This window comes from Euprymna scolopes, chromosome 15 (genome assembly GCF_053919585.1).
Source record: "Euprymna scolopes isolate OS-2025 chromosome 15, ASM5391958v1, whole genome shotgun sequence".
In the NCBI taxonomy this organism is placed as follows: Eukaryota; Metazoa; Mollusca; class Cephalopoda; order Sepiida; family Sepiolidae; genus Euprymna; species Euprymna scolopes.
In genome coordinates, this window is record NC_136496.1 from 35,634,936 (window position 1) to 35,653,890 (window position 18,955).

An 18,955-nucleotide genomic window follows, 5' to 3' on the forward strand; every position below is an offset into this window, starting at 1 on the left:
GTGTGCATGTTGGCGGGAGAAGAAAGGGAGTGACATATGGACACACAGACAGATAGAGAAACGTTATACAAACAGCCCGAAATCCAAGAAGTTTACACTGATATTTTAATATGTTTGAACAAAAATAGAAAGAAATGAAGTAAATAAAAATAAACATAAAAAAGAATATTCTTCGTTAATTTTTTTAAACATTATATGTGTGTATATATTAATTAATGAAGGACACTAGAATCTACAGTAAGCGGTTGAAAAAAACATACACGTACGTATATGTGTGTGTTTGTGCGCGCGCGTGTAAATAATCCAGACAAGCAGCGTGTCCTTTCACTCTGTTTCGTACCTAGAACCATAATAAATTCATGAGTCCAAGCTTTTGGTGGGGAGTTTCCACTAAGCTTATCGTCTACATCTGTTTATCAGTCTCCAGGTGTATATGTCTATAAACGTGTGCGTGTGCGTATCCTGTGTGTGTATGGGTACATGTAGAAGCATATGTAGGAGTATGCGGGTGTACCTGCATGTATCTTTACACATGCTAGTGTGTTCGTGGGATGCGTGGGTATCCAATTCAAAGTTTTATGAAAGACTTGGTTTTGAATAGATGCTACACAAGTTGCTGACCATTGCAAGTTAAAAGATGTTGGAAGGGTCATATTCAAATAGATCTTAACCTTATTGGCTATAACCCGTTCCCCTCTTGCTGCTAACCTTGCCCGCCCTACACTTCATCATTCACACTGAGGAAAACCGAAAGATCGGTTGAATCATATGCTTTCGAAAGAAACATTTTCGTTTTGTTTTTTTGTTTTTTTGTTTGTTTGTTTTTGTTTGTTTTTATTCAAAAGACTTTTTGTACTTCTACACGTCAAAATCTAGGAAATAAATACAGAAAAGATATAAACATTTATATATATATATATATATATATATATATATATATATATATATATATATATATATATATATATATATATATATATATGCGTTTTTTGTGGGGGTTTTTGTTTTTTTGTTTTTTTTTTGTAATAACGACTACGCAACTATGCATGGTTTGAGTCTGAGTTGTCAAGCCGGCCTCGCGTAATGTCCTTCCACCCACCCCTGTTTTGAATTTAGGATTGGCTCGTTGAAATATTTTCCAGTCGTTCAAACCCAGATGTCAGAATACCTGTTTAGTCCCTTTTGTCAACAAACGGAGTTTGCTTGCTTGGATGAAAGCAAGAATGTCTCTTCGAATTGCAATGTCTTAAAACTTTTGTCACTCCTATTGACTTATGGCGCCCCAAATCAAAGAAAACAACGTTCAACCCTGATTCACCTAAATAAAGATGAAAATCTTTATACGCAAGAGTAATCTCTAAGAACAAAATGCTCATAGAAAAAAGTATCTCTATCTATCTACTATTATATAAAAGTCACTTTGTGTGTTTGTGAATTGCTTCCTCATAGGTTCCGAAACGGCTGAGCCTATCTTTTGCAAATTTCACACAAAGCTATTTCATATGTCTGGCAGTGTTCTTAGATATGTTTTGTACAGAGACTCATCCGATAAATATCGAAAAAATCTGATCTTAGAAATAGCTTTTATTTCTTCTAGATAAAAAAGAATTATTACAAGAGAATATTTTATGTTACACCGGCCAAGGGAGAAAATAAAATCTCCGCAAACCATTTCTTCTTTTAAAAAAAAAAACAGATTTTTATTATCTAGTGAGGTAGCTTTGTGGTAGCGCATTAGACTACAAATCGACTGATCCCCCTGTTAAAGTCCGGGTTACCTCACCATTTTATTTTAAATTTTCTTATTAATGAGTTCAATTTACGATAAAAATAGAGGTACCATTTAAAATCACCACAAATCATTTCTTCGTTTGCATATTTGAAAACTAAACATTAATCACAAGTGATTTTCCAGAGCATTTATTGTAAAGCCCAAATATCAGCTGACATTATATTGTAAACAAACACAGACAGAATTTGATGAACGACATTATCATTTTTTTTTTTTTTTTTTTTTTTTGCGATTAGTCCACCGAGCAAATTATTCCTCGTAATATATAATGATCTAATTGATTCTATAATACATACGCAATCTGTATAAATTAAAATATCATGTTTAAGCGTATTGTACGACTGGGTAACGCCGGACTGCTAGCTAGTCAGTTTCTATTTATTTGAACGTAATCATCCACCCATCCGCAAGGTCGGAGTTAGACACAAATGTCGGCTTTTAATGTGGGGAAAATCAAGATCTCCCCTCCAAAAATAGGAGATTGTGGGGTGAGACGAAAAGATAAAGTTTAGTATCCGAACAGATAGTACACTTTGCTCTTAGCTGAAGCGCCAGAAAACTTGTAAATATGTTAACGATTGTAAAATACAGTAGCGTCCAAAACTAAGGGAAAAATTTTAAAACCTAATATTTGTTAGAAATAACAACTGTGAAAAGCTGAAATTTTGACAACTGGTAGTCGTTATCATCCATAATAACATACTAAGATTCGAATAATTTGCAAAGGATAGAAAAAGAATTATAACAATTATTTATTTATTTTCAAAATAGGAACATCCAAAAGTAAGGGACAAAATTGAGAAAAACAATGTAAACAACCAAAAAAAAACATAAAAATACATGTACAATCAATATTTAGTAAAAGAGCCCTTGCTCTTAATGACAGCTGCACATCTTCGACTGCAAGAACGAATCAGTTCTTGACAATCCTCGATACTAATTTTAGACCATTCTTCTTGAAGCTTCACCCACAAATCCTCCATGTTAGTGGAATTTCTTTCCATAACTTTCACTCCTAAGGTCTTCCAAAGATTTTCTATTGGATTTAAGTCAGGACTTTGCGGTGGCCAATCCATAATTTCGAAATCTTGCTCGCTAAGGTAACTCATTACCACCTTTGCCTTGTGACATGGGGCATTATCTTGCATAAAGGTAGCCCTATCGAAACCTGAATTCTGCATGATTGGCACAACAATGTTTTTATAGATCTGCGCGTTTACACGAGTTTGTAATCGGACAAGAGAGGTTGTACTTTGACTAGAAAACATTCCAAATACCATGACACTTCCGCCCCCAAATTTAACAGTTTTCTTAGTACACTTTGCACTTAATCTTTCACCAATAGGTCTCTTTACATTGTTTTTTCCATCATTTCCAAATAAATTAAACTTGCTTTCGTCTCTGAAAAATACTTTTGCCCATTTTTTATATGTCCAAATTACATACCTGTTTGTAAACTGTAATCTCTTCTTCTTGTTCATCGAACTAACAAGTGGTTTCTTCCCTGGGGTTCGATTAAACAGCCCTATTTCTTGCGGTCGTCTAGAAACAGTCTGTCTTGACACATTAACACATGAGGTACTATTCATAACCCTTTTAATTTCTGTGCAAGACTTAAAACGGTCCTTTAATGACATATGCTGAATTATTCGATCTTCTCTTGCCAAAGTTTTGCGCGGTCTCCCGGTTTTAAAAGCACTAACTATTTTGCCATTATCATTGTAGGATTTAACAACCCTGCCTACAACACTCTGTAAAGTTTCACTTTCTCCGAATTCTCTCTAATGGTGTGCTTTTCCTTGTGTAGTTTCATAATAGCTTGTCTCACAGGGTAATCAAGATTTTTGGCGTTTCGCCATGGTGCTGGCTGACGCAACATTTACAAATCACTAAGTAAGATTATTCTTTAGAGGAAATCAAAAAATTTGAATATAGCATACTGTTTACATTGTGTTTCTCAATTTTGTCCCTTACTTTTGGACATTCCTATTTTGAAAATAAATAAATAATTGTTATAATTCTTTTTCTATCCTTTGCAAATTATTCGAATTTTAGTATGTTATTCTGGGTGATAACGACTACCAGTTGTCAAAATTTCAGCTTTTCACAGTTGATATTTCTAACAAATATTAGGTTTTAAAATTTTGTCCCTTAGTTTTGGACGCTACTGTATAGTTTACAGAAAAAAGGTGATAAAAACAAATATTCAACAAATAACTGTTACTAAACGCAATAAAATTTACTTTTCTACCGACTAGCGTAGTGTTGTGTTTTAAGTCTTTGGCCACGTCTTTATTTCAATTTATTTTTTTGTTTAAAATAGGATTCGATTACAGCCAATTTCCAACATGGCTGACTCTAATTTCTAAAAATCTTCAAATTCTTATAACATTTTTTTTTGTCTTTTCTCCTTTCAAATTATTTGTTGTATATATGCATGTTTTCTTTCCCTAAAAGAGGAAAATGCAATCAGTCAAGACGTCCGTGATTTCCAGAAACTGGAATCAGCTATGTTGAAATTTGGCTGTAACCAGATGGTATTTTAGCTAGCAGTTAAATAAAAAATACAAATAAAAATAAACACGTTCAAAGCTTTAAAAGCACAAAAACATTAGCAGTTAGGTAGAAAAGTAAATTTTATTGCGTTTAATAATAGTTATTTGTTGAATGTTTGTTTTTTCACCTTTTTTTTTTCCTGTTAATTGTTTTCATACATAAAGTAAATTTTACCATGTATAAAGATTATTTGATGCTGGAGATATTCATAATCGTACCCTATTTCCAAAAGAGAGGACATATAACATATGAGAAATATTTGGAATTAAGTCTCCCCTTGCTGTTATTTCAGATCATTTGAAACCATAGCAGCGAGTTTTAGTCTCCCCTCCATCAAGGCCAGAGGTTTTGGGGGACACACTGAGGAAAATCGAAGGATCGGTCGAAAATTATGGAAACATTCTTGTTTTTTTTTAAGGAAAACATTCTTGTTTTTTTTTTCAAAAGACTTTTTGTATTCCTACACGTCAACACACAGGAAATAAATACAGAAAAGATATAAACATTCATATATTTTTCGTATTGATTTTTTATTCATACACACACACACACACACACACACATATATATATATATATACTATATTTATAATATATTTATTTATATATATACACACACAGAGACATATACACACACACAGACACACACACACAGACACACGCATACATATATATATATATATATATATATATATATATATATATATATATATATATATATATATGTATATTCTCTGTGCTACTCAGTTGTCAACGAGCTATAACTATATATATATATATATATATATATATATATGTATATATATATATGCATATATATATGTATACACACATATATATACACACATATATGTACACATATATATGCATACATATATATACACATATATATACACACACATGCATACTTACACACACATACACGCACACACACACACACACATATATATATATATATATATATATATATATATATATATATATATATATATATATATATATATATGTCATAATGTGCAATGCGTGTCGGGACTTGCACCACGCAAACCTGATCGGCTGATTACAATTCGACGTTTACACTTTTCGCCTTTTGTAGGGAAAACATAGACAAACTAAAACTCCTAAAATATCGATAAATTCGTTTTCATTATTGTCTTTTGTTTTGCTTTTTGTTTATTTTTTTGTTATTTTGTTTATTTATTTGTTGTGTTTTGTGTTGTAGTAGTTGCCTTTTTTTTTTGTCTCTCAGGAGACAACGATAGCCACTAACGTTGCACGAATTCTTAATTACAGCAAGTCAAATGCGATGTGTATATTCCGAAAGTAATTTCGCATCTCTAACGCAAAATATGAAATTGTTTATATGAATTACAAAGTCGTTCTTCTTGAGAAAATAACATTTTGAAAATGAACATTACTTACACAGCGCTAAATATTAAACTGTAAAATACCGAATGGTGTAAACTGATTATGATGTTGGGTGTTTTTTGGAAAAGTCAAATATGTAGAAAATTGATTTCCAGATGATTAATTATCACGTCACACATGTGACGTCAGAAAATGGAATGATGTTTGTGACGAAGCAGGATTAAGAGAAAAGGGTTGAAAGATGTTATTGTCAGATGACATTATAATAACGACTGTCATGGGGATATGTCATCCTCCCCTTCTCTGTCTCTACCTATCAATCAATCAATCAATCAATCTGTCTATCTATCTCTATCTTTAATCTCAAGAACGTATCTGTATATGACGTTAAAAAACAAATATGTTTTGGTTCTCAAGAGTCACCGCTTATCAAGGCCCAAACGCCATTCGAGGATAAAGGGTTAATGAGTAAGTCAAGTGTGCAATAAGACATCACCTTCAGGATCGAAGACGATTGTTGAAACTGGATAGAAGCTTATTATATAACAAGACAGCTTGACAAGAATTTGGACAGGAAACCTATCATGTTGTAGTCAGCTAGAAAGCAGACCCATGGTATTCTAGTAGTTTGTGGAAGGAAACTTTGCTCGTGAAAGTTCTGTGTAGTTCCAGGTACACAGAGGAAGAAATGAAAATTATTTATAATGGTTAGATGTGGCTTTGTTGTGAATGCTTTACAGGGTAGCAACCAGAGAATGGAGCTCAGTCGAGCACCTAGTATGAAAATAACTATAGCATAGACAAAGACTAGTAACCTCTCTTCTGTGATAAAGAGGCTGTAGGAAAGAGAAGAAGGCCATCTATCCACCACCCCAAAAAACGTCATGTAATTTGATTGTCAATGAATTTAATGTTCATCATGCTTAGGGATACGTGAACTAATGCTCTTTCTATCTATCTATCTATCTATCTATCTATCTATCTGTGTGTGTGTGTGTGTGTGTGTGTGTGTGTGTGTGTGTGTGTGTGTGTGTGTGTGTGTGTGTGTGTGTGTGTGTAATCTGAGGGACGACGGTCGCTACGTGGTTAAAGATACGGACTGAAAATCTGGTTCGATACCAGCTCCTTCTACACAAACGTTTTCATCAAACCAACACTGGAGCTTGTGTCTAACATCCTGACTGGGAGGTACAAACTACAGTTGTTGTTGTTGTTGTTGTTGTTGTTGTTGTTGTTATTATTAATAATAATAATGATAATAATAATAATAATAATAATAATAATATCGATGCCTCCGTTCAGTCTTGAAAGACAAAGGATAACCATATATAGGGCCGCTTCGTGTGTAATTGTGAGGTTAGGGTTGCGCAATCTCCAACCACGCCTTTCCTGAATCGGCACTGTTTGAGTCTAGTGGCATCGAGAAGTCCAGGACGACTGGAAACAATGCCGAGATAAGCGGAGAGCACATACATCACTTGGCGGTCCTAAATGGTAATCGCATCGACTTATTTTGAACCAGGACCTGAAAGCGGCGACATTTTTTATAGACATCGCTCCAGATAAGGCACGAAGTCACTTGATACAAGGAACTAATAATATTTTTTTTAACTATTCAATAAGTGTGGATAGATTTCGACCTAGAAAACAGCAATATTTCCTCCTTTGTCAGAAACATTTCCCATCGAATGAGAGGACTAAAGGATAAATAAGTGAAGCATCAAACGATTACTTCAAAGCTACGACTGTTGAAATAATTGTACTTGCGAATTTTACAAGCAATTTTGGCAACACTGGTTACTGATGCGATACTTTTGTGGCACTATATCATAGTACCCCGGTTGTGGTGGTTGTCCCCCACCCCACCCCCAGCATGGCCAGGAGGTAATTTGGCAGTAGGAAGAACGATACATAAGCAACCAGAATGCAATCCAACAATCTCCTTTCTTTCCTCGATCTCTTTTTGTCCGGACAGCCATGAGGTGAGCACGTATTTTTGTCTCTCCGTAAATGAGAGGAGGGTGAGCACCCCCACCCTCAGCATTAGTTAAGGTTAGTTTTTATTGTGAAAGTTAATTATCACTTGTAACTGTGATATGGTTGCGCCACAATAGACCTCGTTATTTTCGGAGCCATCTAAAGACCAAATCCAATATAAAATATTGGTAAACAACAGTTATTCACCATGCGGTCATGTAAGATATATTTATGGAAATCGCTCCAGACAAGGCATGAAGTCACATGATGTAAGGAGCTAACAAGGGCGAAAGATGATTAGACAGGAAATGCCTATTGACATTAGTTTTGAAAAGACAAATATTATAGAAAGGAGAAAACAGTCAACACGGAATAGGGTTCCACAAGCATGCGGTTCTAAGAAAGAAGCTACTGGAATAGGAACTGTATGACAGTGAGGTATCACAATAGTGAACTGATGGAGACCACTAGACCAACGAATCAAACAAGCTGAAACAAAGGAAGTAGAGAATACACAAGACAATTCTGAAGAACACATACCATACTATTATTGACAGGAAAGGATGAGATTAACAATATTGTCTGTGAGAAAGAGATTGCAAAGAAAAAAGAAAACGAATAGGATCCATAAAATTACAGATACGTTTCTGCACTTTATCAAAAACTTGAAAAAGCTGTGATAGAGATTCCCAGCTCAAATATGACACCAGTACTCAATACATGGTCTGATACTAGATTTATAGAGATAAAGAATACCATCAGAGAAAATGTTTAGAACGATAGAAAGCAAAAAGAGCAATGGATCCAATATATAAACTCCAAGAGAAATTTGATAAGAAAGAAAGATCAATATTTTTAGAATCGATTTCTCATCAGAGCAGAATCATCCGTGATAATATGAGAACGAAAAAGGGACACGATTACGATTGAAAGCATTCGCCTGAATGCCAAATCATTGAAGATGTACAAATGAGATCTTTAGCCATAAGTCAATTAAAAATGGCTAAATTTTGATTTCACACTTCAACGAAAGAAAGAAGTTATGAAAAAGTATGACATCGCAGATAAAGAAAAGGTTCTGTGACGCGCGTGAATTGAAACGGGTGCACCGCAGATTTGGTTGGGTTGAAATCCTTTCTCAAACTGCTTTTGTTGATGTCCTCAATCCAAAGAAAAAAATAGTTCAATTGTAACATAAAGACTGCTGACATCAGAATTTAGATACAGTAGAATCCCAGAATATAGCATTAAAAATTAGTAACAAAATACATTACAGTATATAATATACAGTTATATAATCAAATAACATTATAAATAATACCATAAGGCGGGACAGATATCGCAACCAGGGGCCGGAAAAACGTCGTATTCCACATCGTAACCTGAAAAAAACGTATCCTGGGGCCTCCGTACCCTGGGGTTCTACTATGTACTTAAACCGTTGATTAACTGTGTTTTTCTTGCCCTAAAATAAAAATTATAATCTCATTTTAAACGTATATAAACTTGAATGTTTATCGATGGTTTCGCTTGCATATGTATACAGCCTTCCAAATTCTTCTCAGATGTCATTCTAAACGATTATTCGATGTGTCTCTTTATTGCAATTTAAGATGTAAAACTGATCTTCGTGCGAAATCCAGGTTTGTTTAGCTTCTTCTCATGGCGTCAAGGTGTTAGATAATGGTCATATGTAGACATATTGGCAGTTGTAGCCAGTGCGATGTATAGAATTGAGATTCGGGGTCATTGATTTAAATTAGAAACTCTTAAGTTTAAATGGGCCTGTTGTGAGCGGGCTGAAGGTTGCTGGTTTATCTAATGAGTCACAACAAAATAGAATGATGCTTCGATTAGGGCACAGCACACGTTGACATCGGGTGATGTTGTATTGCAGCGTCACAGAATCGTCCGTGAGATGCGATTATTACGAGATTGGGAGTCTGATTTTGGGTGGCAAAACCAGTGGGTCGGAAAACTAGTCTCTGGAGAAGAACCACATGGAGATTGAGATCATAGCAAGATAAAGAGCTCCTCTTCCTTAAAGTATCGAATTGGCGACGCAGGTTCGACGTGGTAACATCTGTGGTTGAATAAAGACTTATTTGTCAAAAAAAAGCATAAAGACTTGCATCTATCATTTGTGTTGAGAAAGGTTTGCTTCCAGAGCTGAGGAGCAGAGAACAGACGCAGACGACTCATGGAACAAACACGCTAACGAAACAAAAGGGGCATTCGATTTTATTGTAATGGACACCACATTCAGTTCAAATACCATAGACGCCTTTCTCATGTAAGAACACTTTTATAGACCTCCGATTGTCGATGTGCCTTAATGGGGAACATGGAAGAAATTAAGCAACAAGAAGCAATTCTGTTTTATGAAACAGACTAAATAACAAACAGCTACAACCCCAAGAACAATTAATGAACAATAGAGAAATAGTAAATAATTTATTAACAAGATGTGTCACGTGATTGACTGCTACGTGGCGAGTACGGTTGTGTTATGTAAGAGAATTTAACGAGCTATAAATATTATATGTAGGAACACAACAAAATACAACAAAAATTAAAAAGGCAAGTATGTCTAGAAGGAATGATGGACGGTTGCAGAAAAAGAGGTAAACTACAAAGATATCGTGACAATGTATGTTCTCGAATGTTTCTAGATCTATCAGGTAGTTGAAGATATTTCTAGATCTATCGGGTAGTTGAAGATATTTCTAGATCTATCAGGTAGTTGAAGATGTTTCTAGATCTATCAGGTAGTTGAAGATATTTCTAGATGTATCAGGTAGTTGAAGATATTTCTAGATCTATCAGGTAGTTGAAGATGTTTCTAGATCTATCAGGTAGTTGAAGATATTTCTAGATCTATCAGGTAGTTGAAGATGGCATGAGTCAGAAGTAGTTGTAGTAACAAAGTAAAAATATTTAAGATCTAATTTGATTTTTTTTGGGGGGGGGTACTTCTGCAGTTTACAACTAGTATTGAAGCTGGCGTTACGTCAGCATCTTCCGTGTAAACCGCCGGCAGATATTGAAACGCTTAGCCAATCAGATTGCACTAAACGACAATTGACAACCGTTAATTAAATAAAGCATAAAATTCAACAAGTCACTCTGACTCTCGTTTATTCCACAATTAAAATGAATGGCCTTCGTCTTGTTTAAGCTCAATGTCTTGGAAAGATTCTGTGACTGATTTTCACTCTCAGTCTGAAATACAACACATACATCAAATATGATGTCCGAAAAATGGTTGGATCATTCTGCCGCTTCAGTAGGTATCTTACTACCAACGCAATCCTCTATCTGTATAAGAAACGGATACGTCCTAAAATGAAGTACTGTTGCCATATCTGAGCAGGAACTGCTCAGCGTTCCCTATCCTACCTTGATAGAGTACAAAACCGGCTTCGAAACCTAGTAGGTGATGCCCTTTTCTCTTCCCCGCAATCTCTTTCCCACAGAAAAGACGTCGCGAGCCTGTTTCTGTTCTATTGCAAGTTTCCTGGCAAGTGCTCGACTGAACTCCAATCTATGGCCCTTCCTTGACAAACTTTCACAAAAACACTTGACTATCTACAACCACTATAGATGATTTCCCCCACTCTATATCTGTGCCTAAATCTAGACGCAGTTTCCATGAACAAAGCTTCTTTTCCATGGCTGTTCTGCTAGCTTGCGTCCCGGCTGAATACAACATCGTAGCCTTCAAATCTAATGTAAACAAATTCTTGTGTAATCTTCCCCATAAATAATCACATTCTACCCAATTTACACCATTCACGATTACTACACTACCACCTTACATTCATTAACCCTTATCCTCGAGTGGCCTTCGGGCCTTGATAATTGGTGACTCCCAAGTAAAAAAAAATATGTAAATAATTGAAGCGATCATGAATTTCAGATTAGAAAGCTGGGAAAACGTGTAAATGGTTCAGCGGAAGTACATCTCACGTAAAATGTTTTCATTTGACAGTAGATCAATTATTCCGCGTAGGAATACATGGACAAAAATAGTTTATCAAAATATAACTGCTACAAAGATATTGAATTTTTTGTTTGTTTTTAACTTCTGTGATGTGTTTGTGGGTAAACAAAGCTGAAATCATTTTTATCTATTTATTTGCGGACTGTTGTCCCTATCTTCGTTGTTGTTGTTGTTGTTGTTGTTGTTGTTGTTGTTGTTGTTGTTGTTGTTGTTGTTGCTTCTTCACCATGTTTCGGCCAACTATTCTTCTGGCGCAGTGGATAGAGGCGTTGAATCTCTACGGTTCCAGGTGAGCATTACCTGAAGATAGCAGTTTCAATCCTACCCAAAGCCGGCCAGAGGATTAATTGGCGAAAACGTGGTGAGACAAAAACTATAGAAGGCTGTAATTACTGCGGATACAGTTAAGAGACTCAGTATTTCTGTCTTGTTGACCACTTGAAGAAGGCCAGAGGATTAGTTGGCCGAAACGTGGTGAAACAACAATAATATATGAAGATGAATTCGCAAATAAATATATAAATTACTCATCTCAAAGTATTCCAATTTTTAAAAAATGCTGAAATCGTTTTAAACGTGTTTGTTAATTACCAAATTTTACAAATGCGGAGAATCTTTTTTTATATATATTGTCAGACTGTTTCGGACGAGTTATTTCTAAAAATGACTTTCACACGTGCGTTGCAAACTCGCACGATTGCAAGTTCTATTTACGACTTGTTTATTCGTATTATTTTGGTTCATCCGACTACTGTTCTCGTCTTGAGTTTCATTGTCACAACATTTCGGTCGATGTAAAACCCGACCTTCTCCATGTCAAACTCGGGATTGTCTCTGCCAAATTCAGAAACTTGGACGGAATTTCGAATGGAACCCTTTATTTATTTCGCGGGGGTAGCATGTTCTCGTTCCGTCAGCAATGACTACATAAGGGTTCTAAAATACTCCTGAAAGGGTCGGGATTTACATCGACCGAAATGTTGTGAAAATGACACTCAAGATGAGAACAGTAGTCCGAAGAATTAAACTATTCTCCTGGTAAAAAGTAAAGAAAACCTTGTTTCTACAGTCTTGCGTTAGAAATAATGTATCTCCTTCGTTTATTTTATTCAAAATAAAAATCAAAATTACATCTAGGACATAAAATAGAGAATGCATTTACTCAAAATATTTTGGATAAATTAGCATTTAATCTAGAAACATTTAGAACAAATTATACCCAATTATGTTATGGAGGAAGACAGTGAGTGTTCTTTCGTGCGGTGATAAACTGTTATAATATTACAAGCGCCGCGGGGTCGTAAAAATCTTACGCTTCCATTTAATAACAAATTGCAACATTTAATTTATAAAAGGTTTGGTTTGTCAACAAATTCAAATACAGGTAAAAATGTCCTTAATTTGTCCTCGCAGAAACTGTCTCCTGCTGAGTTGTTAGGACTGCATCACGGTTTAGAATTTTGTGTTCCACCTTCTGGTATTAAACGAGAAGGAGTATTTTCGGAATTCGAAATACTTAATGCTCAGGCAGTGAGGCTTCAACCTGTCTCTGAAACCAAGGCAAGGGACCTAAAAGCAAGATTAAATGACCTTACTCATAGCTATGCGAGAATACCAGTATCCCATTCAGAGTTTAAATGGCGCAAAGAACACTTTGCAGTCATTAAGACTCTGCGAAATAATAAACCTCTAGTTATAACTAGACCGGATAAGGGTTCGGGAGTGGTGGTACTAAATCATCATGATTATGTTGATAAAATGTCGGTGATTCTTGATGACACTGAAAAATTTATAAAATTAGGCCCAGTTAATACTAATGATTCCACTTCTTCCTTAGAATCTAAATTTCAGAAGAAATTAGTAAAGTGGGCGAAAAGTGGTGTACTCCCTTCTGACATAGCTAATGAGATCAGACTCTCAAGCTCTATCTGCCCTAGGCTGTATGGCTTACCTAAAACCCATAAAACGGATATTCCTTTAAGCCCTATTCTTTCTATGGTAGGATCTGCACAACACAAGGTTGCAAAATGAATCTTCAACATTTTACAGCCAGTAGCGAATTATTATAGCAACTACTGCTTAAAAGTTTCATTTGAGTTTGCTAATTTTATGCAAAATTATAAAGTTGCCAATAAATTCATGTGCTCTTAAGATATTAGGAACTTATTCACTTGTGTTCCTATTTTGGAGACAATAGATATCTGTACTGATTTTTTATACCGTAGTCAGATATCACCTCCTTCCATTCTTGAAAATATATTTATTGAATTAATGAAATTTGCCACAGCGTCGGTTGAATTCAGTTTCAACGATATAATGTATCGGCAAATAGATGGCGTGGCAATGGGTTCGGTCCTTGGACCAATAATGGCGAATATATTTGTGGGTTTCTATTAAAAACAATGGTTATCTGGACCTATAAAACCGCTAGTCTATTTTTGATATGTAGATGATACATTTTGCCTATTCAGTAATCAGAGGCAAAAAAATGTTTCACTTTACTCAATGCATCCCGTATTAAAGTACTTATTATACTTATGAGGGTGAAAGCAATTCTAATTAAGTCTTCCTTGATGTATTGATAACGAAAACTCCATTAAATTATCTGACACCGTAAACCAACGTTTACTGGGCTGTATACGAAAGTACAATTTCATTTCGACCTTAACACATCGTGCCCTCATGATTTTTTCACAATTTAAATTGGATGAAGAACTAAAAATGATTACTAATACTTTGTCCAATAATTGGTACCCTCTTGATGTGATTAACTCCGTCATAAAAAGGAAAATAAATAATTTTTCTCAAATAAAATCTAAGATGGCGGCTAAATGTCCAATTTACATTCGTTTACCTTGGTTAGGGATAATAAGTGAAAATTCGCCAAACAAATTAGCTCAGTTGTAGAACATTGCTATTTTGCATCCAATGTACGTGTGGTGTTTGCGACAAAACCATTATTTCCATCCTCTCAAAAGGATGTTCTGCCCCCCCTCATCATATGAATAATGTTATTTATCAATTTAAATGTAGTTGCAGTGCCAACTACGTGGGCAGAACAACCCTTAGGTTAGATGGTCGCGTCCAACAACATGTACCTAGTAAAATCTGGAATGGAATCTATCAACCAACGAACATTTTGAGCAATACGTATGGTTCCGCTATAACGGACCAGTTGCTTACAAACCGCGATGTGCAATGATTTTCAGCAGTGACTCATTTTCTATCCTGAGTCACGCTCACTCGTTATTTCATTTGAAGATCTTGGAGACTATTCACGTCCGGTTAAAGAGACCTTCTCTCTGTAAGCAGAAATATTGTCTTTTGTGTTTGGACGTTATTTGGCCCATTGTACAATTATCATAACGATAGATTTTCCTCTCCCCCCCCCATAATTTGATTTTATTTTAGTCGCTCCCCACGTTTAAATTCGTTTCCCTATAATAATAAAATAAATTTAAAAAAAAAAAAACTCGATTTTGCTTTTGAAAAGTGAGGGCGAAACCTGGTCGGCTGACTCTATCTCATTATCTAATTTATTTTTTTTTATTATTAATCTTCATTAAATGTTTTCCCTTCCTCCTCCTTTTTATCATGAATACAAAAATACTCGGTCTTCCCTTTTTCATAGCTATAATAAGGTTTTGTATCCCCCTCAAAAAATAATGAAATATATGTGTGTGTGTGTGTGTGCGTGTGTGTGTGTGTGTGTGTGTGTGTGTGTGTGTGTGTGTGTGTGTGTGTGTGTGTGTGTGTGCAACCCGGATATAAGATACTTCTTCTTTTGAGCCTACATCTCCATTATATCTGGCTTACAAATATATCCGGGGTTATTATATCCGTGTTACACTGTGCATTAACACAGGTTCTGATTTGTGACCAGATAAAATCTCTCTTATATCTGTTTTCGAGTCTATAGGGAAGGAACTCACAGACAAACAAGTTTTACCCACGTATTGGGCACTATCAAATACTGAAAATATAATATAAAAGAGTACGGCAGTTTGCTTAAAGCACTGCTAGAATATAAGCATATAAGAATATAAGCATATAAGAATATAAGCATATAAGAATATAAGCATATAAGCATAAATGTATTGAATAAGTTTGTTTGTACTGCAAAAAAAAATAAAAATAAAAATAAAATGGAAGACGAGAGATTAACAAAAACAAAAACTGAAGATATATTTCTTCAAAAACTTGTTTTTTTTCGGTAAATCTTTCACTTATTGCTGCGGTAAATCTTTCACTTTTTCTTTATGGCTAGCAGCCGAAATAGTGAAAAAATATTTTGATATTTCGGGAAAAAACTCACCTTTTTCTAAAACAAAAATGCAGAAATGAAACATCCCAAGATGGCTGTTGATGTTTCTTTTCTGTAAACGGAAAGAAACTTTTTTTTTAAATATTTTCTACCATTCAGGATTCTATTAAGCAGTAAGTGAGAAACAAACAGATCAGCTTTTGAAGAAAATATACCATCTATTATATTTAGTTACGTGCTCAAAATGTTGTCCTCATATATTTTAGCAGTAAATATTGACCTGACGAAGACAGATTTTTACACGGGCTCAAAATGTTGTTCTCATATATTTTAGCAGTAGAAAAGAAGCTTGCCTTTTTTCTGTTGTTCTTGGCCTTCGGGCCAAGATCAAAGTGTAGTATCTATTCCGGCAGATACTGCAAGCAAAGTCCATATGTGGGGGCAACCCCACATATAAGACCTTGGTCGATGTAGGGCAACCCTTCATACCAATTGTCGCTATCCAGCTCCCCTACTCCCCGGGGAGTTGGTCCCCATTTCCCCTTCACTCCTCACTTTAAAAATCGGCATTGTGCTTAATTTGCTTAGTGGGGGAGCAAATAAATACCTCAAATGTAGTATCTGTTCTGCAGATGCTGCACTTAAGATAATTTGTACCAGTCAATGGAGAGGAAACTCCCTATACTGGGACAATTATTATTTTTGGTAACCAGAGTGCCCCTTTTTTGCCTACTTTTAGGGGAGCTGGTTTTTACCCCACATTAAAAACGGCCTTGTGCCTAATTTGCTTTGGTGGGGAAGCAAATAAATACAATAATGATATTGAATGACAACAAATATTATTTTTTAGAAGTAAATATAACCCCGATCAAAAAAAAGACACAGGCACAAAATAGTGTTATTACGAGGATTTTTCAACTCATAAGAACCTAAATTCATAAATCTTTATATGCACTAAAAAGGATACAACCAAATTAAGTAGAAACAGTAAATAAAAAGTTACTTTGAAAAAATAAGAAAATAATTGGTGCTTCTTCAGTTCCACTCCAATGTTTAAAAATTATTATTACACAAAAACTTAATTATCTAATTAACTTTTTGTGTTTAAAAAAAAAACGTCTGTACACTAAAAATCTACGCAAATCCATCGAATATTTTGGTTTTAAAAATCAAATTCTATCATTCTCTCACAAATTCGCGAGACGTTCTTAACATGGGGACGTGGAGAGGGCTTTGTTAACCCGTTTCTTTTCTTTTCTTTTTTTTTACTAAGAGGCACCACTTATCAAAGTCCAAAGATAACTCGAGGATAAGGGTTAATGAGTGGAAGGTGGGCGGTGAGACAACACCGTGATGATAGTGGAAGTTTGACAGAATCCAATTAGATTAGGTTAGCACAATTTGTTCTCATTGAACTTGAAAATGCCAATTTGGTAGTCACTTCTTGCTTGAATGAAAGTTCGAGTTATATCCTTTGGCTTTAATAAGTCTAAGAATGGCCGACGGGAGAGTTCACCGATAATAATTTTTTTTTTCTTTTTAATGAAAATACTCGATTAATTTGCGTAATTTAGTTCGAGTTATATCCTTTGGCTTTAATAAGTCTAAGAATGGCCGACGGGAGATTTCACAGATAATTTTTTTTTTTTAATGAAAATACTCGATTAATTTGCGTAATTTTGGTGTGGTATCTTTTTTGACCTAACATGTTTATTTCATTTTCGATGATAATTAGTGATTGTCCGGTTTAACAACTCGAGAATCACTAAATAATTTCTTTTGTTGTTGTTGATGTTTTTTTTTCAATACCTCTGTCTCCCTGCGGATTCCATGATTTGTTCTTCACTTATGAAGAAAAATCCGACACACAACTAATGGCGATTCGGATCGATATTGTTATGTGTCTAAAAATACCTACATATTTTAAGATGGGGAAAAAAGACGAAGGTATCAATAAAACAAAAAGACGATAAACGTCCGCTTACCTTATCGTTATAGGTCCTTTAAGTATTTTTAAAAACTAGTAGACGTATATTTTTCGAAATGTTTTTGAATATATTAAATTGCTCACTTTTAGTTATCGATAAAATGTGAGGCTCGGGTTCATCTTAAACCGAGTGCCGACACCCAAAAACACTCCGATCCGAGCGAAGAGAAAGAGAGAGGAGAAGATTGTGTAGAGAGAGGAGTGGGGGTAAAAAAATGGATGTATTGACATAAAGAGGGTGGGGAGATGTTGGAGTTTTGATTAACTGGTGGGTGATGTATATATATATAACTTGAGTCGAATGAAGGTGGATAAACCTGTTGAACAGGGTTTCCGAAGCTGGTGAGTTGAATTGTTTGGACCGGGTGGGTGTGACAGCGATGGGGGTGGTAAAGTTAGGTGTAGATGTGTGGGGGGGGGAGGTAGAAGAATTGGGGTTTATATGAAGGAAGAAGTAAAGAAAGAAGAAGTAAATGAAGAAATAAAGGAAATAAAGAAAGATGGAAAGGTAAATAAGAAACTAGCCATTTGAAGAGAAAGAAAAGTACAAAGAGAAGGTGATAGACGAAGGAAAATCGAAAGCAAAAAGAAAAAAAAGAAAAAATACAAAAGAAAAGAATGAAAATGGTTAGGATAAAACGAGAGAATTCTGAAAAAGAAGAAAGAAAATAAGAAAAAAAGAAACAGGGTTGTGATTGAAGAAAACGAAACAAAAAAATGAAGAAAGAAATTTAAAAAAAAAAAAAGAGAAAAAAAGAAAAACAAGAAAATCAGAGGAACAAATGGAAAATGAAAAAAGAAAAAGAAAGGCTAAAAATGGAGAGAGGGAGAGAGAGAGAGTAATGAAAAGGATTTAAAAAAAAAAAGAAGAAACAAAAATACAAGAAACAAAAAGGGCAGGAAAAAAGAAAGCGAAAGAAAGGGGAAAGTGAAAAACAAAGTTTTCTGTGTCACTAAAAATTATATAAAATAATCAAAAGAATAAAAACGAAAAAAAAAAGAGATAGAA

At 34.9% G+C, this 18,955-nt stretch overlaps 1 protein-coding gene across 1 annotated transcript in view; it reads right to left on the reverse strand.

Moving 5' to 3' along the window:
• Positions 1 to 18,137, reverse strand: part of LOC145293775 (LHFPL tetraspan subfamily member 3 protein-like) — a 63,981-nt gene extending 45,844 nt beyond the window's left edge. The window contains exon 1 of the mRNA XM_080140291.1: positions 17,945 to 18,137. The gene's annotated coding sequence lies outside the window, so the exon portion shown is untranslated. The remainder of the gene's footprint in view (positions 1 to 17,944) is intronic.
• Positions 18,138 to 18,955: the final 818 nt, after the last annotated feature.